The following is a 22,989-nucleotide window of genomic DNA, read 5'->3' on the forward strand; positions in this document are numbered from 1 at the left end:
TGTGTCACTTCCTCTCCAAACATAAGCAACAGCCAGCATCTCTGCCAAGTCTCGGCACTGGGCCTGCCGGTCCGGAGCTCGGTTCCCGGGGACAGCGCCTGGTTCCCTGGCTCCTCGAGCTCCACCAGCCAGCCTCACCCAGATGGGGAGTCATGTCCACACAGGAGCCACTTCCAAGCGGTAGAACCAGGCTCCGAGGCCACCTCACTTTCTGCAGGTACAACATGGGGGTGATAACAGTGTCCATCACTCACTAGGGTGGTCAGGAAGATTCCAGGAGTTAGGAATATCCAAGTGCTGGCACCATTCGCGCGTGTGTTCTCACTGCCCTTATAATTATTGGTGCCATTTCACCCAATGCTGCAGGAAATCCAAGGGAACCGAGCGCCTGCTAGTAGCACAAGGATAAAAACTGGTTTCCACAAACCAAGAGTCGGAGGGTTTTTGAAGTTAAGGAGGCAAAACATGAGTGCAAAACAAGCAAGTACAGGTCCCACCGCCTGGGAACCGTGACAGGGTGCCCGGTGGGTTTCAGGTATGTGACCACTCCGGTGAGTCAGGGGACAGCCAAGCGGGTTCGAAAGTGTTCCGGGGCAATCGCTTCTCCGGAGCCAAGACGCTGAATCAGAGGGGAGAAGGAATGAAAACAGGTACGAACTAGTGTCAGCTGTAAAGAGTTGCATAATCCCGACTGAAGTAACCAAATGTTAATTACTGATGGGAGAAAACAAAGCCTCTAAACCAGTGGTTCTCAACCTTCCTAATGCCGCGGCCCTTTAATACAGTTCCTCATGTGGTGGTGACCCCCAACCATAAAATTATTTTCGTTGCTACTTCCTAACTGTAATGTTGCTACTGTTATGAATCGTAATGGAAATATCTGATATGCAGGATGGTCTTAGGCGACCCCTGTGAAAGCGTTGTTCGACCGCCAAAGGGGTCGCGACCCACAGGTTGAGAACCGCTGCCTAAACCCAGTGGTTCTCAACCTTGGCTGCACATTACAATCACCTGGGAATCTTTTTAAAAACCTAATTTCTGGGCCTCCTCCTCCGGAAATTCTGTTTCTTTGTCACTCATGTTGTGGCCCCACCCCATAACAAAGAAACAGAATTTCCGGAGGAGGAGGCCCAGAAATCAGGATTTTAAAAAGATTCCCAGGTGATTCTAATGTGCAGCCAAGGTTGAGAACCACTGCTCTAAACACAGTCAGTCATGCGACATGCAGACACCTCCATGTAGATAGACTACAAACACCCATGTACACATGCAAAGCTGTGTCCTTTCTTCTCTCCATCCCCTGCCTAGCAGACACACACACACGCACACGCATGCACACTACCTAAGTGGAAACATGGGAAATCTTAGGTTGTACTAAGCAGCTCTCTGAGTGACATTACGAAGAAATGGCATTACCTGTCCAACCAAGTGCAGTACATTCACTGTTTTAAAACCCTTGTGTTAGCCTAGGACCGTTCCTGTCACCCTGGCTGACCTCAAGCTGAAGATTTGCTCAGCTGCCCTGCCTGGGGCAGAGCAAGCCTGGGCTACTGGAGACAAGATGCTGCGTGCGGGATGGCTCTCCAGGCCTGGGGGGTGCCTGCGGCCCTGTAGGGTATGAGCACAGCAGCAGGGACAGGAGGGCAAAGGTCAAGTGCTTCAGTTCCCAAGTTGGACTGAGCTCTTAAAAGCTGAAAAACTTAAACATGCAAAATTGCTGACAAATTCATCGCTAATGAACACAGCAAACTTTAAACCACTTAATCTCTGCCTTCCCTCAATACTCTATATAAGAAAATTTGGAATGAGTCTTCCTTCAGGAGTAGCATTGTCTCAGCTGTCGCTTATCATTTCAGCTATAAAATCATTTGAGTGATTTACATGCATGACATCATGTAATCCTCACGATCCCAATTTACACAGTGAACATAATGAAGGAGGCTTCCTCCGCTCTCTTGATTTATACCTGTTTCAGAATGTTAAGGACTTCAAACTTCCCTGGGGGGAAAAAAATCACTATCTACTGAAATCTTTGTACAGAACAAAAAAAAAGAAGAAGAAGGAAAGAAATCCCTGAGAAAAGAATGCACATCATCTGTTCTTCCACTAGATTGTAAGAGGGCAGGAACCAACGTTTAAAACAGCTTGTGTAACCCCAAATCCCTCCGCACTATAATTAACACGTACTCTGACTCAGCAATGCCACTTGTGGGAAACTTTCATAGGAAATAAAAGCAACGAATCTTCATGGTTATGTATAAGGGTCAAAAAACACCCTGAATATCCATAACAGAGTTATGTTCAAAGAAATCCTGGCATAGAAAATTATTTAGGGTCTTATGTAATTATTGGTAATTAGTTAGAACAGAATCTATTGGTTCAGAGTGACACCCAGGGTGAGTTGCAGAGTAATATGTAAGGCAAAAAAATAAAGCCAAACCAGTCATCCTATATGTGTCTGTGCTTACACAAGCTTGGAGAAACGGCATGGAACACTTCTGACCTCAGAGGGAGGAAGGCAGAAGCAGAAACATCTACTTTGCCCCTAGGTAATCTTTGGAGTATTAATATTATGTTAGACCCCCCCCCAAAAAAAAAAAATACTTTAAACCAGTTAATCTCTGCCTTTCCTCAATATTCTATATAAGAAAATTTGGAATAAGTCTTCCTTCAGGAGTAGCATTAAATCAGCTATCACTTATCATTTCAGCTATAAAATCATCTGAGTGATTTACATACATGACATCATTTAATCCTCACAACCCCAATTTACAGGTAAGAAAACTGAGACTGTATGGATCTGGCCAAAGTCCCAAAGCTAGCAGGTGGCAGAGGCTGCGTCCAAAGCACAGTCCTTCACCATGGGATTTCACTGTGAGCTGCACATTCACATATAGGCCCCTTCATAAATATCAGTACTTACAATACTGGCTCATTAAGCACGTGGCTTTCAGCACCATATACAATCATACTTTGACTAAAAGCAAAAGCAAAAAAAAAACAAAAAAACCACTTGCAATCAAACGTTCATTTTCAAATTAGAACTGATTAAAACAGCTTACATCCTGGAACTTGCTTGAGTTTTCATTCTTTTGAATTATTAGGGTGAGAAGGATCATTCTTTTTCTACCTCATCTAAAAATTTTAATAATCTTTAATACTTTCTGATTATAAATTCATTATAAATGGAAATTATAGAAAACTAAAAGGAAAAGCTAAAAATCGTGCATAATGTCGCCACCCAAGGGTAATCAATTTAAAACTTTTGCATATTTTATCCCATCCTTTTAATTAGGTATATTTTAAATTTGTTTACATTATTGAGATTCTACTACTTTGTTTCATATCTTTCAGTCTTTCTGATTACTACTTATCTTCCCAAGATGGGGCACACACACCCCGCAGGGGGGCTGTTTGGTTTTTAATGGGGGGCAATTCAATAATGAGTTATTAACAGTGAATTTTTGTATTTCTTATGGGGCCTCATATACAGTTCTAGGGGCCTCATCTACAGTATATAAATATATATTGTGACATATTTATGCATTTCAGTTCTCTAGTATATGTTCTTAAACTTTATTTGCTATTTTTTCATATTGTTTCATATTATTACTATTTTTATAACAATTTCTTAGTGATTTCTTCCTTAGTTCTTCAACTGTCCTTTTGTTCTTTTATTTTCCTCTTTTCATGGATGCCATGTTCTTTGGAAGCTTGTTTAGACCATGTTAATGGCCTTTTAGGCTTCCTCCATGTGATTAGGAGTTTGCTTTTTGAATAATAATTATATGTCACGAGGGGGGGGGCATCAGGATTTCAGAGATGCTTAGGTGGGGCGTGGCCAAAAAAAGGTTGGGAACCACTGCTCTATGGTATAGGGCAGTGGTCGGCAAACTCATTAGTCAACAGAGCCAAATATAAATCTCCACGTGCTAATTTTACCTATTCTTAAAGTCTTTCACCTTGGAAAGGGCCACTGGGACCCATCCTCTCTACATTACAAACTCATAAATTTAACGCTCTTATTAAGGCTCACAACATAACACTATCCCTACCGTTCTGGCCTTCTCTCTTGAGGTCCTAATTCAACGCCCGTTCATTTTCTCTGTGGTTCCCAGGAACTCTCACCTCGCCTTGTGTTCCTTTAGCTGCAGAACTAGAATGAGACAAGTTATCTTTACAACCTACCTCATTAAGATGGGCTTATTATTCACCAGAAAACACAGAGCTCACGACCTGGACTTTCCCATAAAATCTCCACTGGAAGGAAAACTCTCACTCGAGGAAGACACCAGGAGAAAACCTGAGCCCACTCTGGTTTGTATCAGACAATAACAAAGACCAGGACAAAGGGCAAATACATACAAAATGGGTCTGGAATATCTAGGCTTACGTCCTCACCCTGTCTGGTGACTTTAGCCCAGCCGATAATTAGAAATTTGGAGCTAGAGGCTGGGAGACTGCTGGATGTGAGCCACAAAATAATGAAGTTTTCACCTTTTCCCAGATGAAAAATCATTTCCAACTGAGGAGGGGAATAAAACACAAATGCTAAAAGCCCCACGCGTGACGAAACCAGGGGATTTCAGGAACCCCGCATCAAAATATATAAATACAGAAGGAAAAGCTGGGCGCGCGAGCTAAGTGACAGGTAAGCCTCTGGAAGTTCAACCTGAGAGGCACAGGTACCAGGTGTTCTGCTCTGTTTGGTGAGGTGAGGAGGTGGTTTGGTTTTGCAAAGTGTGGAGGCTGCGAGGAGGGAAGGACCTAAAAGCAGGGCAATGGTTTAAAAGTCTTTATTAGAAGTGTTACCTGTGCCAGTGCTTACCTAAGCGGAAGCTGGGGGGCTCCAGAGGGGAGAAAGAAAGGGAAGGGGGTGAAATTATCGAATGAGATTGGATCTCGTGGAAAGTTGGGCAGGAGTTTCATAAAGCAGTAGGAAGTGTGTGGGAGCACTTAGTCAGATGTTTATTAAGAAAACCAAGCAAATGAAAAGGTGAACACTGACCAGGGTGTTAGTGCAGCTAATTATACTGGCAGGATGGTGGCGAGGAAGATGGGGTATAAATGAGCTTTAGTCCTTATCTCTCACCACCACCACCACCGTCACCATTTAGCTAACATTCTTGAGCACTTGTGTTTTGTGATTTTTATTCTGAGCTCTTATAAATGGGCTTCATGCCCCTCCCAGGAGTCAAGAGGCTGCCACAACACACAGGGCACCACGAAGCCAACAGAATAAGAAATACCAGATAAATGTGGCAGGTGATGATGTGTTCATTACATAGAAGGGGGAAATCATTTCACTATATTCATATCAAATCACCACGGTGGACACTTTAAATATCTTACAATAGTTATACCTCAATAAAGCTGAAATTTAAAAGATTCCTTAAAAGAATAATCAATCCCAGAAATAAACAATATGCTTTTGCATCTTTTATATTTTCATGGGGAAGCACAGAAGTGAGCGCAAGCTGCACTGTGGCCTCTCCTCCCGAGAGTCTATAGGACGTGTGGCCTCTCGTGACATTGCTAAGGCCAAGAGTCACCTCTACACGAGTGGGTGGAAGAGAGGGAATGAAGGAAGGTGATTCTGCTCCTTCAAGTATAATTAGCAACGCTGACCATGTGTCATGTTCCCCACGAGTGAAGTTAAAGGAAGGAGATGCCTGCAAGACCTGGAATTCCTCTCGTCCGACTCATGAAACTAAACAGGTCTTGGAGGTCACTACTGTGGGTGAAGCAGCAACTGTCTGAAAATCAGGACCAGCCTGGGTGGCAAGATGCAGCCTCTCTTCTTAGCCTCAGCCCAAAGAGGGACGATACTAAGCACCAAAACTTATTTAGTACCTTCTGAGAAACAATGAAATACAGTTGACAGAACTGTACTGTTTTCTCTTCCTTATGGTTTTCTTAATAACATTTTCTTTTCTCTACCTTACTTTACTGTAAGAATACAGTATATATTACATACAAATGTGTGTTATGCAACTGAGTCAAAAGTTTTATGCGCATTTTGACTGTGCAGGATTTGAGGGAGGGGGGAGGTCTAACGCCTACATTGTCCAAGGATCAGCTATTCCATTAAGGTGAGGAATAAGAATTAAACAGTCAAAAAATCTGCAGTAACTCAATGGAGTCCAAATAATAAATAATGTGGCATTAATCCACTCCAAGAGAAATGTACTAGGACAAGACTGAAGTTATCAAATTAAGACAGGGCAAGAAAAACTCTGTTTGAATATAGTTATGATATGCTATTTTAATATATTTTTCACACCCACAGATAAACAACACTTCATGTTTCTTTTCTAAGCATAAAAATAAAACTCCCCTGGCATTCTTGGGTCTGAGTTTGTAATGTACTCAGTAATTTTCCATTTCACTTGTGTTCACGGATTTAGAAATGTGCTTCAGCTCTTAACAAAAATATTTATGCTCTGAAGTATTTATTGCTTCTGCCTAACGAGATCCCAGTGTACAGATGAGAAAGGTATCCAGGAGGAAATGGGGAATAATAGTGTGCAAAGTGTTCTAGAGCGGAAGGTCAAACTGCGGAACATACTTTAACTGTAACAGGATAGGGCTGGAAACAGAGCGAGGCCTAGCCTAGCCCTGCCCAGGGAGCTCTGCCCAGGTCCTCAAGGCAAGGAATTCTAGCTCCAAAGCACACTGACCACAACACATGACCCACACCAACACACTGGAGTCCCCCGGGGAAACCCTACCCAGCTCCCCAAACTTCAAATCATTGGTTTTCTGGTTCTTTTTGAAAGAAACACCTTCATTTTCAAATGCAACATTCCAGTAAAAGCAGAACTGAGTTGTACATCCTCCAGGACACCCTACTCCAGTGGTCGGCAAACTCATTAGTCAACAGAGGCAAATATCAACAGTACAGTGATTGAAATTTCTTTTGAGAGCCAAATTTTTTAAACTTAAACTATATAGGTAGGTACATCGTTATTAACTTAATTAGGGTACTCCTAAGGCTTAGGAAGAGCCACACTCAAGGGGCCAAAGAGTCGCATGTGGCTCGTGAGCTACAGTTTGCCGACCACTCCCCTAGTCCCAAGTCTTGAGATGCCTAAAGTGACCAGGGAACACAATTTGAAAAGCCAAACTAAATGAAAGCTGAAGGGAAATTTGAAAATCACCAAAAAATATTCATCTGTAACATATATACTTCCATCATTCAGTTTTAATTTGATCTATTGTTATATGAAGCTGCTTTGGTAAGTCATAAAAATACTATACAAAAGTATACCAATCTTCATGATCAAACTACAGGGCAAAAGGAAGAATAGAAGTCAATCATTCTATCAATCTAGCTCAGTCTAAATGTAAGAAAACAAAATTACAAAAGTGCCAGAAGAAAATATATTGCAGTTAGCCTGGAGGTCAAATCACCCCGGTATTGCCGACATCAATCAAGGCTTAAAGGCAACAAGACTGCGGACAAAGACCACTAGGGGGTGCACCAAGAAAGCATAAAAAATGCGGAGACAAAGAAACAGGACAAAACTGTCAATGGAGGATATTGAGTTCAGAATCACACTTTTAAGGTCTCTTAAGAACTGTCTAGAAGCTGCCGATAAACTTAGTAAGGCCCTCGAAAAGACTGGTGAGACCGCCGATAAATGTAGTGAGATCCTCAAGAAATCTAATGAGACCCTCGATGTTGTGATAAAGAACCAACTAGAAATTAAGCATACACTGACTGAAATAAAGAATATTATACAGACACCCAACAGCAGACCAGAGGAGCGCAAGAATCAAGTCAAAGATTCGAAATGCGAAGAAGCAAAAAACACCCAACTGGAAAAGCAAAATGAAAAAAGAATCCGAAAATATGAAGATAGTGTAAGGAGCCTCTGGGACAGCTTCAAGCGCACCAACATCAGAATTATAGGGGTGCCAGAGGATGAGAGAGAGCAAGATATTGAAAACCTATTTAAAGAAATAATGACAGAAAACTTCCCCCACCTGGTGAAAGAAATAGACCTACAGGTCCAGGAAGCGCAGAGAACCCCAAACAAAAGGAATCCAAAGAGGACCACACCAAGACACATCATAATTAAAATGCCAAGAGCAAAAGACAAAGAGAGAATCTTAAAAGCAGCAAGAGAAAGAAACCCAGTTACCTACAAGGGAATACCCATACGACTGTCAGCTGATTTCTCAACAGAAACTTTGCAGGCCAGAAGGGAATGGCAAGAAATATTCAAAGTGATGAATACCAAGAACCTACAACCAAGATTACTTTATCCAGCAAAGCTATCATTCAGAACGGAAGGTCAGATAAAGAGCTTCACAGATAAGGAAAAGCTAAAGGAGTTCATCACCACCAAACCAGTATTATATGAAATGCTGAAAGGTATCCTTTAAGAAGAGGAAGAAGAAGAAAAAAAGGTAAAGATACAAATTATGAACAACAAATATGCATCTATCAACAAGTGAATCTAAGAATCAAGTGAATAAATAATCTGGTGATCATAATAGAATCAGGGACATAGAAAGGGAATGGACTGACTATTCTTGGGGGGGAAAGGGGTGTGGGAGATGCGGGAAGAGACTGGACAAAAATCGTGCACCTATGGAAGAGGACAGTGGGTGGGGAGTGAGGGCGGAGGGTGGGGCGGGAGCTGGGAGGAGGGGAGTTATGGGGGGGAAAAAGAGAGGAACAAAAGTAATAATCTGAACAATAAAGATTTAATTAAAAAAATATATATATATATTATTAATGTGAAGGTATGTAAGTCTCTCCTAAATATTATCAGATTTTATTACATAATTTTAAATGCTTCCATGGCTAAAGACAATGTAAAGTGGATTATAAGACAATGACCTGAGAAAAAATACTTGCAATATACTTGCAATAGACAAAAAATTCAGGATCATAAAAATCCAATAAGAAACTTAAAAAAAAAAAAAAGACCAGACACTTTATAGCTAAAAGACATCGGATTAAAAAGCATATGGAGATACTGAACCTCGCCCTAACCAGTTTGGCTCGGTGGATAGAGCGTTGGCCTGTAGACTGAAGGGTCCCAGGTTCGATTCCGGCCAAGGGCATGTACCTTGGTTGCGGGATCGATCCCCAGTAGGGGGTGTGCAGGAGGCAGCTGATGGATGTTTCTCTCTCATCAATGTTTTTAACTCTCTATCCCCCTTCCTTCCTCTCTGTAAAAAAATTAAATATATTTTAAAAATTTAAAAAAGATACCCAACCTCACTATCAGTAAAATGTAAATTATACATGCATAAGAGGCAACTTTTTTCTCTCTTGAATTGAAAATAAATAAATAAATAAAAGACTGATCATTCCAGTGCTGATGAAAATATCACAGTGTTACTTGCTGGAATATACACCAATAGGACATTTTTAAGGGGAAATTTGACATTACCCTCAGTAAAAACTTAGGCATGCATGACCTTTCAACACAGTTGTAGTAATGCCACTTCTAGGAACCTATCCAAAATTCGACATGTATCTATGTAAAAAGAGGTTCACCTCAGCATTAATTATAATAGGGAAAAATGCATACAACGGAGATGATGTGTTGTATGGGTCATGGTACATACGTTTAAAAGAAGTAGACTCTGTACATACACACGAGGAGCTGACTACAGCTCTGAGTGGCAAAAGCAGGTGCAGCATTATGCTTAGTGTGATTTCGTTTCTAATTTATGTTCTAAAACTTTCTTTACATTTCACATTATGTATTATGTGCATAGAAAAAGCTCTGGGAGGACGTACTCAAACTGTCAACTGTTGGCAGGGTGACAAGGAGAATATAAAACTGCATCGGCATGTTGTTTCCAATTTAATTAAACACACGCACAGAAAAGGACAAAAGAATTGATGGGGTGATGATCTCTGGAAGGTAAAATTCTGGGTGATGTTTACTTTGTTGCTATATAAAATTTTCTATATGTTTTACATTTTCTACAATGGTCATTATTACTTTCCTACTCTGAAAAATATTAAGATTTATGCTTAAACTGTTATAATAAAGCACTTGAGAGGGCTTTTAAAAACTTGAGAAAATAGCATTTATTGAATGTTATTGTTTCTGTCCCAAGAACTAGAGAAAAAAATTAAAGGGCAAAGCGACGAGTTAAAGCTGCTCCTAACATCTGGTCTCCCGACATGGCTCATAAACATGATATAGATTCCTTTTAATGAAAGCATGGAACTGAGTACAGGGTGTAAATGCTGTCCCAGGCCAACAAGAGCTAGACTAATTATAGGTTCCATGGAAGAAGGCAACACTCAGCTGAATCTTAAAGAATTTTGAGAAGCATAGACAGAAAGTGAGGACATGAATCCAAAAGCTCCTCAAATTATCTCCTTGTTCATCTTTTCACAATCTGATAGATAACTCAATGTTGTAAACACCTAGCGTAAACATCTAGCCACTTAAACATCTGGCTTCCAAAGAAAGACGGTATTGTGACTACACAATAATGAAATACAGATCAAAGTGTATTTAAATATGCATACATTATGTATTTAAATATATATATTTTCAAATTACCTGAATATTTTCAAATTCTCTAATTCCCACCCCCAAGAGAAAAACTTAAAAGTCAACAGTCTACCAGGTCCCCCAATACACTGCTGGTGGTATAACTTCCATGGCAAGCATTTGGCAATATCTATTAAAATTACAAGGGCAGAAGCCTTTAACCTAGCAATTCTACTTCTAGAAATTTATTTTAACACTCTTACATGTGTGAAAAAAAATTATTGGTAATTACAAAACCCAGAAACAACCTAAAAGCTCATCACAGAAGACGGTCAATAATGGCACATCCGCATAAGAAAAAAATGAATAAGGAGGCCTTTCATACACTGAAATAAATGGCTTCCGGGATAAGAGACAATACTGACATAGAATAGGAGTGGTGTATGTACCAGATGTGTGGAAAAGCGAGGGCATGGATGTATATGTTAGTATGCACACAAAATAGCTCTGGAAGACTATCTTAAAAACTACTTACAATTCTTAGAGAAGAGGGGACCTGAGACTAGAGGTCAAGGGTGGAATGAAGACTTTCCATTGCATAATTTTTTTAATCCTCACCGAGGACATGCTTAGAGTGTGTATGTGTGTGTGTGTGGGGGGGGGGGTACGCATCGATGTGATAGAGTTACATCAATCAGTAGACCTCCGCACACAACCCAACTGACCGGGGACCAAGGACACAACCCAGGCATGTGCCCCAACCAGGAATAGAACCAGCAATCTTTCGGTGCACTGGAGGAAAAGCCACTCCAGTCAGGCTCTTGTGTGCTTTTTAAATTCTGCATTATAGCCCTAGCCAGTTTGGCTCACTGGATAGAGCGTTGACCTGGGGACTGAAGGGTCCCAGGTTCGATTCTGGTCAAGGGCATGTGCCTTGGTTGCGGGTGCGTCCCCAGTGGGGAGTGTGCAGGAGGCAGCTGAACGATGCTTCTCTCTCATCCATGTTTCTAACTCTCTATCCCTCTCCCTTCCTCTCTGTAAAAAATCAATAAAAAAATATTTAAAAAATTCTGCATTATATTCATCTTTCACCTACTCAAGCAAAAATTAATTTAACTTAGAAGTTTAAGTTTAATACGTTTTATCTCTGCCCTCAAATAAAACTTCAAAGCCAGCATTTTACAGAGAAAAATTATCCATTTACGTGAACTCAGAAAGTTTGCCAAAGTTCAAGTAACCGTAATTTTTTTAATGTTAATCTGTAAAGTTGTTATATTATTTCTAATTTAAGTATAAATTTTCTAAAAATGCCTATGAGACAACTCCTAAAAAAGAAAATAATACTCAGCTTTGTTTGATGTCCCTGAATATAGAAACACTCTTCAGGTCACATGAAACTCAACTTCAAAAGCCACTACATTTCCCACAGGGACTCTTGCTCCTGGCGACACATCTGGACCAGCCACCTGAGGAGGCGAAAGGGCAACTGGATCTCCCTGCAAGTGTTTCTGGCAGCAACTCCTGTGTGGCATTTCAGGCCATGAGTCACAATTCCACTGGATGCCATTTGGGCTTTATATTTAACTATAGGCCCGGTGCACGGATTCATGCACCGATGGGGTCCCTCGGCCTGACCTGCACCCTCTCGCAATCCAGGACCCCTCGGGGGATGTTGGAGAGCTGGTTTGGGCCTGTTCCCCACAGGCCAGGACGAAGGACACCACCGGTGCACAAATCCATGCACTGGGACAGTTTTGGCCTGATCCCCCCAGGCCAGGCCAAGGGAACCCAGGTACACAAATCCATGCACCCAGGTCCCTAATATGCATATAAGATCTTTGGTTAATCTCTTCCCACCTTTCCCCTGCCCTCCTTCCCTCTGAGATTCATCAGTCTCTTTCTTGTTTCCATGCCTGCACATTGAGCGTCTGTCCCCTGGTGGTCAGTGCATGTCATAGTTACTGGTCAAACAGTCAAACGGTCAACTGGTCACTTAGGCTTTTATATATAGAGATTCTAAGACATCAATGAGGATGTGCCCAAGAATGAAAGTTCTCTGCAGAATGTCCTCCCAAGAAATAATATATACTGATGTTGTCCATGGTGTCGATCGATGATTCTCTCTCATCATTGACATTTCTATCTCTCTCTCTCTCTCCCTCTCCCTTCGTATGAAATCAATAAAAACATTTAAAATAATAATAATAACAGAAAATATATATGAAAAACATAAATGAAATAGAAGTGGTGAGACTCAGCCATCCATCCAGCCTGCTATGTAGATGCCATCAAGTTCCTAGACATTAAAACCTGGTGGATAAACATTCAGCTCATATCAATTATTTGCATAGGATGTAACCAGATTTCCCTCCAAGTTTTTAAAGATTATAAGATAATTAAATCCGTTGCTCAAATTTCTAATTTAAAAAAACTATTAGTCTAGATTACTGATGATATATACATTAGCAGCTTAACCCTACAGAAGTACACAAAAGCATCTCAAAAAAAAAAAAAAAATCCAATCAAAAAGACAACATCCAATGGGGAGAATCTTGAGTTTTAAACCCAAGTTATGAAAATCATAATATTAGTTTACACTTGGAGAAACATACCATTCCAAGTAAAACTGAAATACAATTCTGTTAAAAAGTAAACAATAAAAAATTAGCAATAAAATGGCAAGACAAGTGTTTACTAGGACAAACATTTATTCTGAGTCCTACTCATTAAATCCTCAAAATAATCTCCAATGACATATAATCTGCCTAAACACATGCTGTGTTGGGGCTGGGGTGGGAAAGACACGGACAGACATTCCAGGCATGGCACCTGGACCCAGCTCAGTAATCAGGACAGAGAACCATTCAAACACAGCCATGCCCTTGTCATCAGCGGCCCTTCTTCCATTCCTACCTCCAATGTGCAGGTGTGTATTTGCAGGACAAGACAAACTTTAAAAACAGGGTTTAAAAAACAGAGAAATCACAATGAGTGGTCAATTTTCACTTCAAATCTCCATTCAGGGCAGTTCCATTCCCACCAGCTCTCTGGGGGCTCGTTTTTCCCTTGCTCAGAGCAAAGTGCAGCACTTTTACCGTGTGCTCTCATAACCCTACTAGGGTAATGCTAGCCTATAAACAACCCCTGGGGGCAATTAGAGAAAATCATGTGACATATTTAGCTGCAGAAGAGCACAGACTAACATCAGCAATAATTTAGGAGTCGTTTTTCTTTTATCTGCATAGGAAATATTTCTACCTGTCCAGCAGCAAGCATATATGACTTCACCTACTCTAATAAGCTTTTTAAAAAATTTTGTGCATTCATTTGAGAGAGAGAGACAGAAACATCAATTTGTTGTTCCACCTATTTGTGCATTCATTGGTCGATTCTTGTATGTGTGATGTGCCCTGACCAGAGATCAAACCCGCAACTTGGGCGCATGGGGCTGATGCTCTAACCAGCCAAGCTACCTGGCCAGGGGCGGTTAGGCCTTATGTCTATTTACTTATGTTATCTCACAGGTGAGCCTCTGAGCTTCCACAGTAAGGACAAGCCTAGAGCAACTGGTGGATCCCGGGACTCGAACCATTTTATACACAGAGTTTTCTGGTTATGAGGGTGTATGAGAAAAAGGACACTCAGGTACCTTCTCCAAACTGTGGAACTAGGACTTGGCCATTACAATGCTGCCAATGATGTCACCATTTCCCGACGCTTCCCCACTAGTCACAAAAATGGGAAAGTCCACTTAAGACTAAAGAAAAGTCTCCCAACTTACATTACGGAACAAAAGCTGAGCACCACCTCTGAGAAGACCGGCCTTCACACTGCACCAGGGAGTCAGAGAATAGGCGAGGACTGTCACCACAGCCAAATGCCACTGAACCTTTTGGTCCCTGTTCCATCCAAGCACCTAGCCCAGCCCCTGGGTGGTTGCCCCAAATATATCATTATTGAGAACCAGCTCTTACTAGGTGCTTCTCCTGCATTATTCTTCCCTAGTCCTTAGAGTAGAGTTCTGGAAATCAATGTTCTTCCCGCTGTGCCAAAACTGCCTCCTGCCCTCTATCACCTTCCCATATGACACATCCAACTCAAAACAAATGACAGAAATGGCTTTCGGGGCCAGGAAGCCCACAGCTGATGCCCCAGCCCCATCTCTGCATGAAAAGGGCAGCACACCCACCAGCCATAGAATAGTACTCAGGCACTTCCAGCAAATTACACATCTCCAAGGTCCCACTCTGCTAGCCCTGGGGAAACTACGCCATGACCTGGGCCACAGCTAAACTCGATCAAGTTTGGATCAACAGGTAAACAGGACGTACTAAACCCCAGGCCGAGGGGCTAGGACAGAATTCCTCCTGCAGGAGGTAAGGTGATACTGACTCTGAAGGACCGTGGGATTGGCTTGGATTGGGGGAAAAGCAGCCACCTTATAGTAAGGAAACGGGCTTGGTGCTTATGGGATAAGAAAAGTGAGGAAGAATGAGACGTTTATTTGGTTGCCTCAAGTCCTTTCTTTAACTCGATAGGAGGTGACACAGTCACCAAGGCAGGGAATATAGGAACAGGGACTGGTCTGAGAAGAAATCAAATGAATTCTGTTTGTGGCACTCTGAGTTTAAGATATTTGCGGTCCGTTGCATGGAAAACCCAGTAGGCAGCTGGAATGTGGGGGCCCTGAAGAGAGAGGGGTCTGAGTTACAGATGAACGCCCCTGAGAAAAGGGTCAGGAAGGCATGGAATCAGACGCTAGACCACACCTGCATCCAACAGTGGAGGAGCACCCTCAGAGGACAGTGAAGGGGAACACCCAGGGGAGGAGGAGGATCATCAGGGGGCGCCCAAGAAGGCAACGCTTCCAGGAGGAGGCCACGGTCAATGTCACATTCCACAGGAAAGTCAAATAAGATAAAGACAGAAATGTGCACTGCGGCTGTTAAGAAATGCCTGGCCCCTTGCCAAAGGCAGTGTCTGAGGAGAGGTGAGGATGCCAGCCACATGCACGGAGCCAAAGCCTGAATGGGAGACGCAGCCAGCCCTCGGAACTTTCTGGAAAACCTTCACTACAAAAAAAAAAAAAAAAAAGCCCAGTCTTTTTTGTTTGTTTGTTTGTTTGTTTTTAACTTAAGAGGTTGTAATAAGCAAGAAATGCTCCAACCCAGATCCAACTGTCAGTTCAGACACTGGCTGTACCAGCCAGCCAGCCATCCTCCGCCGACAACAGACAGATTCCTATGGAGAAAGGAAACCAAGAACAACTGTGTCCATGGATTACCAAGGAAGGAAGCGGGGACCCTGATAACGCGTGTGAAATCATTAAAGCCATTAGGGACACACGTCTCAGAACTGCAAACACTAATTTTCAGCCAAGCTTCTTCTTCTTTTTTTTTTTTTTTTTTAATGACATAAAGGCTATTTCTATAGCCTTCGGTTGGACATAACAGTGGTGAGCCTGAAGCTGCACCTGCAGGGCTGTGGCATTCTACCAGCTCAGTAGGCCGCAGTGAGGTGGCTGAGTCCTCTGAGACTGCCACCAGGTCACTGGCAATGCCCCGGCTCGAAGCAGCCCCTGGGAGGGGAAGGAGACTCATATCTTTCTTTGCTTCCTTTGTTTGATTTGATTTTTTTTTATCTTTTTCCAGCCCGGATGAGTGTTCCCATAAAGAAGAAAATCTCAGTCACATGCAGCACAGCAGACTTTTAACAAGACTCTTCTGCCCTGGCCAGTGTGGCTCAGTTGGTTAGAGCATCACCTGATATGGCCAAGGTTTCGGGTTCAATCCCCGGTCAGGGCACATGTAAGAATCAACCAATGAATGCATAAATAGGTGGAACAACAAATCTGTCTCTCTCTCTCCTCCCTTCCTCTCTATCTAAATCAATCAATCCATTTTTTTTTTTAATTTAAAAAGACTCTTCTGCTAACAAGAGCACTATTTGTCTTTTCATATTTGCACTGAGGAAAAGACTATTTCATATTGGCTGGTCTCTCACCAGACAGCTGGGAGAGAGTTAAATGAAAAATTGGTAGAACTATTCTACTAGTCCCTATAAGGTGGCAAACTATTCAGGGACACCACCTGCTCCTTTGCAAGGAATGAGTCATAAAACGTCTGTGCTATGTAAATGTTATTTGCAAAAGAAAAAAAAAAGTCCTTCACAGTGTCAGCTATTTAAGAGAACAAACTCTGGAAGGTATATGGTCTTAGTCAGAGGTAAGGAATGGTTAACCATTATTCATTCTGAGCAGTAGGTCTCATCAAAAGATTAGGTGTTATGTCTGGCGTGTTGTAGGAGTTAACCATTAACCGGCTGGCTAACAATAGCCCAGGGGAGTCCTTCCCAGACCTGGAAAAGGCAGGAATGCCTTGTTTCTAAGACTGCAGCTGAGGTTACCCCCATGAATGCGCTATCAGAAAAGGACATCAGGAGGGCAAGACCCCAACATGGGTACCTTTTTTCAATGAATCCTGAGTCCACAGGGGTGCACCCTAGAATATTAAATTCTAGAATGAAATTTTCAACAGGTGGGTATAACACTTTTTAACCCTAAAACTACTCATTAGCTGTCACTGAGTTAAATTTACTCTTCTCCAGGATCTGCAGGTTTTAGACATTACCCGTATTGTCACCAGACTGATTCAACTGACTTTCTTTTGTTCCAGTCAGTATCCTATATAATAAGAGCCGAATATGCAAATTGTCCCCTCAACTGGAAGTTTGACCAGGAGTCTGACCAGGGGGCGGTGCCAGCCAGCCAACAGCTCATGCCCCCCACCCCCAGCCGGCCCTGCCCCAACCGGTGGCAGCAGGCAGCCGGGAGAAGGGAGACCCCAGCTGGCAGCCGGCAGATGCTAGGGACCCTACCCGTGCACGAATTTCATGCACTGGGCCTCTAGTTATCTAATAACATTGTAGGAGGATTATCTAATAATATGGTAGATTGATTATCTAATAACATAGTAGGGGGATTATCTAATAACATAGTAGGTTTATTATCTAATAACATAGTAGGGGGATTATCTAATAACATAGTAGGGGAAAAGGATCATTTACTTTTCTTATATGGCTAACGTTAGCTTATCAATCCTTCCCACGCACACTAAACTCTGCCACTATGAGATGGTTCAGCATTCTGGGGAAAAGCTCAGTCACTTCAACTTTTCCTTCTTCGCCTCCCTCGCCCTCCACCGTCTCCCCTCCGAAAGCTTAATCACAGTCCACAGCACAGTGCTCTCAGGATGAAAAGTGGCCCCTCCACATGGGACAAACAGCAAGAGACCCTCCCAGTCTGCTTGCACTCTTCGTGGGGAGGTCCAAACATGGGCCAGGACACAGCAGGTCCTCGGCTACGTTCTCCAAGCAGTGAAAGCCAGAAGCAAGGGTTCTCACTTTAGAGTCTGGTTTCTTCGATGGATCCTCGAGTTAGGCTGGGTAGGTAAGCTCTTGTGTCTCTGTGCAGGAATATTCTCCCATGTTACCCCAAGGCAATACTAGGAAATACATTCTTACAACTCTTGAAAGCTCCCAGATTTATAGCTACTGAATAGTAAAACACAAAACAATGGCCTTAAGAAGCACATGAAAAGATGCTCAACATCACCCGTCACTGGAGAAATCACCACCAAAACCACAATGATATACCACCCCCACAGCCATTAGGATAGCTAGCATTAGAAAAAAAAGCGGGGGGGGGGGGGAGTTTGGCAAGAATGTGGAGAATTGGGAGTCTTATACACTGTTGATGAGAATGTAAACGATACAGTTGCTATGGAAAACGGTATGGAGGTTCCCAAAACAATTACAAAAAGAGCTGCCATATGATTCAGCAATCCCACTTCTGGGTATTTTTCCAAAAGAATTGAAAGCAGGATCTCAAAGAGATTTTTGGGCACCATGTTCACAGCAGCACTATTCCCATGAGCCAAGAGGTAAAAGCAACCCAAGTGGTCCACTGACGGATGAATGGATCAACAAAATTCGGTCTATACTTACCATGGAATATGATTCAGCCTTATGAAGGAAGGAAGTTCTGACAATGCTACAACATAGAGGAACCTTGGGGCAGTATGTTAAGTGAAATAAGCCAGTCACAAAAAGGCAAACACTGTATGATTCCACTTATGTCAAATTCACAGGAACAGAACGGTGGTTGCCAGGGGCTGGTAGGAGGAAAAATCAGTGTTTAGCAGGTTTAGAGTTGCAGTTTGGCAAAATGAAAACTTTCTGGAGATCCGTTGCACAACAGCGGGAGTCTCCTTGACACTACTGAGCTATACACTGAAAAGTGGTTAAAACGATAACTGTGATCTGCTTTCTTACTACAAATTTTTTAAAAAAGAATTTAAGACAAACAAAAACCCTAAAGAAATAAAAATAAAACTAAAAACACAAGGAAAGCTGGTCCGAACACCAACTCAAGCTAAAGGGATTTTAACCTTTGAAGTAAATCTGATTTATATATTTAAATTAAAAATGATCTGATCTGGGATAGAAAGCAGCAGAAAAACCTAAAAGATAGTGGGAGAAGGCAGTAGAGCAGAGGCTGAACACTGGCAGCCTATGAGTGTAATACGGTCACAAATATCAACTCATTCATCCGTTCAACAGCATTCACTGAGCATCTACTATATGCCAGTCACTGCTCTCGATGTGGTGCCTACAGTGGTAAACAAAACATGATAATCCCTGCCCACATTCTTATGTTCTGTGTGGCCCAGATAGTTTTTATTAAAATTTGAATTTGTTGCCACTATTTCAAAGTCAAGATGTTTCACACAAAAATACGGATTTCCATCAGCTCTTGAAAAGCAGATCTCCATGGCCGGTATAACTCAGCAGTTGAGCATGGATCCAGGACCAAGAGGCCACGGGTTCGATACCCAGTCAGGGCACATGCTAGGGTTGCGGGCTCGATCTCCAGTGTGGGGCATGCAGGAGGCATCCAATCAATGATTCTCTTACATCACTGATCTTTCTCTTTCTCTCTCTCTCTCTTTCTCTCTCTCTGTCTCCCTTTCTTTCTCTCTCTCTCTCTCTCTCCCTCTCCCTCCCTCTCCGAAATCAATAAAAATATTTAAAAAGTACCTTTCCTCCAGTCAACAACAGCAAGCACCCATCTCCCTCCAGTCTCCCTCCACCGGCCACGGCCATGCCCCAGTAGATCTAATACCAAGAAAAAATGCTCCGTCCAGTATGTCTTCTGACTCAATGAAATGGCCACATGGTCCAGGGAATGGAAGCCCTGCAATGCCTTGTGACCAATCAACTACCCCAAATCCCACAGAATTATCCTTCTATAAGTAGAAAAAGCCTTACCTCGGGGACTAAAAGACAATGACAAAATACCCTGGCCAGTGTGGCTCAGTTGGTTGGGTGTCATCTGTGCACTGAAAGGTTGCCGGTGCTACTCCTGGTCAGGGCACATGCCCGGGTAATGGGCTCAATCCCAGGTCGGGGACATGCAAGAGGCAGCAGATGGATGTTTTGCTCTCACATAGATGTTTCTTTCTCTCCCTCTTGCTTCCTCTCTCTCTCAAAATCAATTTAAAAATCTTAAGAAAGCCCTAGCCGGTTTGGCTCAGTGTATAGAGTGTTGGCCTGTGGACTCAAGGGTCCCAGGTTCAATTCCAGCCAAGGGCACATGCCCAGGTTGCGGGCTCGGTCCCCAGTAGGGGGCGTGCAGGAGGCAGCCAATCAATGATTCCCTCTCATCACTGATATTTCTATCTCTCCCTTCCTCTCCCTTCCTCTCTGAAATCAATAAAAATATACTTTAAAAAAAAATCTTTATAAAAAAAAGACAATGATAAATTCCCACACTATTTCAGAGTTTTTATAAAAACTGAGTTCAGCCCATTCATTGCATTTTCAATCCCCCAAAATGGCTTTTGCTTCCTTCTCTCACAAATGTGTTGCTCTATCACCTCCCTTGGAAATGGAACATTTGGCAAAATACAGCTTTCCTGGCCCAAGTCCCATGGGGCTGGCATTCTCACTTAGGCCTCTGTCCCATATCTGACAAAGAGGGTTGTATCCGACTTTTCAAAGAAGCTCCTGGTATCTGGGTAGAGCTCTCCTGAACCCCTCTTGCCAAGCCACAAAAGCAGGAAGTACACCTCACCCCAGAGGAGGCAGGCTCACCCCACCCACTCCACCCTCACCCCCAGCTTCACAGGAAAAATCTCCCTCTATTGGCACACGCATAGCAGACAAGCCCAGTCACTGAGAAGCGATCTGCCTCTGCAGTTCCCTCACCCTTTCTTCCCCACCCACCTCCAACAGGTGAAGCCGCAGTACCAAACAGGCAGAAATAACTTCTGTCTGCTGTTTTCTGTCTGGCTTGGTTGCTGTCTTGCATGCTGACCGTGGAGGCAGCGGAGAGATGTCTACAAACGGAAAAGCAATTCCCAGCACTTCAGACGATGCTTGGCCAGGACAGCAGTGTCCCCCCTGGGACACGCTTAAAAGAGTCATCACTGAGAAATGTGTGCGAGGCAGATATTACAGTTGCTGAAACCTAGCATTCCTGTAACACTGATGATTTCTTCGGACATGCTGGCTTTCCTGTGGGACATCATTCTTGCCAGATTAGCACCAGAGCAAAACAAACATAAAATGTGGTTTCGCTGAGTGTGTTTGAAGTTCCCCAGCACTGAAGGCCTGCCCAGGCCATCCACATCGCTACCAGCACTGTACATATTTGTTTTCTTTGGGGACAGAATCAGATGGATGTTTTGCTCTCACATAGATGTTTCTTTCATTCTCTCCCTCTTGCTTCCTCTCTCTCTCTCAAAATCAATTTAAAAATCTTAAGAAAGCCCTAGCCGGTTTGGCTCAGTGTATAGAGCGTTTGCCTGTGGATTCAAGGGTCCCGGGTTCAAACAGAAAGGCAATCTATCTTTGAAAACACTGGACTCACTTTGATCCAAGAAAGAGACCCAGTGAGACAGGCAGTTACTAAGTGTTCCATCTAGGTAAACTCTAATCTTTCCAAAGAGAAAACCCACACACATTCCTTCATCACGAAGGGTTCTGGGAGCGAGTGCCTGCAGAATGGGCCACCTGGCATGCAGATTATTTCCAAATGAAAACAATTAAAACCCAACAAAGTCAAGAAGAGGGTTGTGTTTTTTTTTGACCGGCCAGTGTAGCTAAGTGGTTGAGCATCAACCTATGAACCAGGAGGTCATGGTTCGATTCCCGGTCAGGGCACATGCCCGGGTTGCAAGCTCAATCCCCAGTAGGGGGCAGGCAGGAGGCAGCCCATCAGTGATTCTCTCTTATCATTGATATTTCTCTCTCTCTCCTTCTCCCTTACTCTCTGAAATCAATTTAAAAATAAAAATAAAAAATAAATAAAGTGAAAGTTTTCTCTACTGTCCACACCACAATTAGGAATCTGCCAGTAACTCCTCTACTTCAAGAGGAGTAATGGAAAGACCAGTTTTTAAAGTTAGAAAGAAAGACGCATGAGATGTTGCTGCTCAGCCAACTCACCAAATTTAATGAGGATAACACAGCTGAAATAGCTAAAGAAAGAAATATCAGTTAACCACCCACACTCAACAATCTTATCACAGCAGTAACCAGGAACCACAAGTGCAAATGTGCAAAAACACACCAGCCAAGTAAAATGCATCCTCCTTCTGAGATAAAATGGAAAGGAAAAAAACTAACGGCAGGGGGAGGAGGGAAGGAAAGAGAAACACTTAAAATATGTAAAGTTTATACTAAAGCCTTCATTAAAAAAACAGGGACTTAAAATACAAAGAACTAGCCCCACCCGGTTTGGCTCAGTGGATAGAGCGTCAGCCTGCGGACTGAAGGGTCCCAGGTTCGATTCCGGTCAAGGGCATGTACCTTGGTTGTGGGATTGATCCCCAGTAGGGGGCGTGCAGGAGGCAGCTGATGGATGTTTCTCTCTCATCCATGTTTCTAGCTCTCTACCCCTCTCCCTTTCTCTCTGTAATAAATCAATAAAATATATTCTTTTAAAAAAATACGAAGAACTTGTAATAAAATCCTCTAAAAATGGAACCTTGCTTTGGTATCTTTTCATTACCCCTCAGCTACCACCTGCACTCCATCTAGCACACAGTTAACAACGTTTGTCAAAAGATGGAACTGGCTATTGAAACCCCAGCACTGATGGACTTCTTTTCCCAAGAATGAAACCACCGTCATAGGGGGAATGAGGCACCACATGAGGCAACCATGTTCGAGCTGCTTCTCCCCAGTGAAAATGTGACTCCAGCCTATCAAAGCCACTCATCTCTGCTCCCCAGGACTCATAAGAGACACCTCCTAGGTAGATTCAAGACAACCTTCGTTAGAATGGGCTGAGTTACTTTCCAGAACAACAATATTTATTTCACTTCTGCATTCATTCAGGGCATTAAGTGGATTAAATGTTGTAGGACTCGAACTGCTCCCAATATAAGCTTTTTTTTTTTTCCTGGACTAGAATATTATTATTCTGCATCATCCATTGTGGTAGATGATG

The 22,989-nt window shown here is 42.7% G+C and overlaps 1 protein-coding gene and 1 long non-coding RNA gene across 8 annotated transcripts in view; one reads left to right on the forward strand and one right to left on the reverse strand.

Annotated features, from left to right (window-relative positions):
• The window catches only part of PTPN14 (protein tyrosine phosphatase non-receptor type 14), a 149,699-nt gene that overhangs the window by 101,130 nt on the left and 25,580 nt on the right, over positions 1 to 22,989 (reverse strand). For 2 of the 6 annotated variants that reach the window (XM_036342259.1, XM_036342262.1), the window contains one exon: positions 4,056 to 4,156. The exons of the other annotated variants lie outside the window; for them this stretch is intronic. The gene's annotated coding sequence lies outside the window, so the exon portion shown is untranslated. The remainder of the gene's footprint in view (positions 1 to 4,055; positions 4,157 to 22,989) is intronic. 6 annotated transcript variants of the gene reach the window in all.
• LOC118672676 lies at positions 9 to 16,309 on the forward strand. Of its 2 annotated transcripts, XR_004973172.1 has the most exons (4): positions 9 to 217; positions 367 to 650; positions 9,742 to 9,890; positions 11,849 to 12,150. It is a non-coding gene; the product is annotated as an uncharacterized LOC118672676 (long non-coding RNA). The 2 variants fall into 2 exon arrangements; XR_004973173.1 differs by lacking the exons at positions 9,742 to 9,890; positions 11,849 to 12,150 and adding an exon at positions 16,127 to 16,309 and having other exon boundaries at positions 19 to 217.

This window comes from Myotis myotis, unplaced genomic scaffold, assembly GCF_014108235.1.
Source record: "Myotis myotis isolate mMyoMyo1 unplaced genomic scaffold, mMyoMyo1.p scaffold_m19_p_18, whole genome shotgun sequence".
Classification (NCBI taxonomy): domain Eukaryota; kingdom Metazoa; phylum Chordata; class Mammalia; order Chiroptera; family Vespertilionidae; genus Myotis; species Myotis myotis.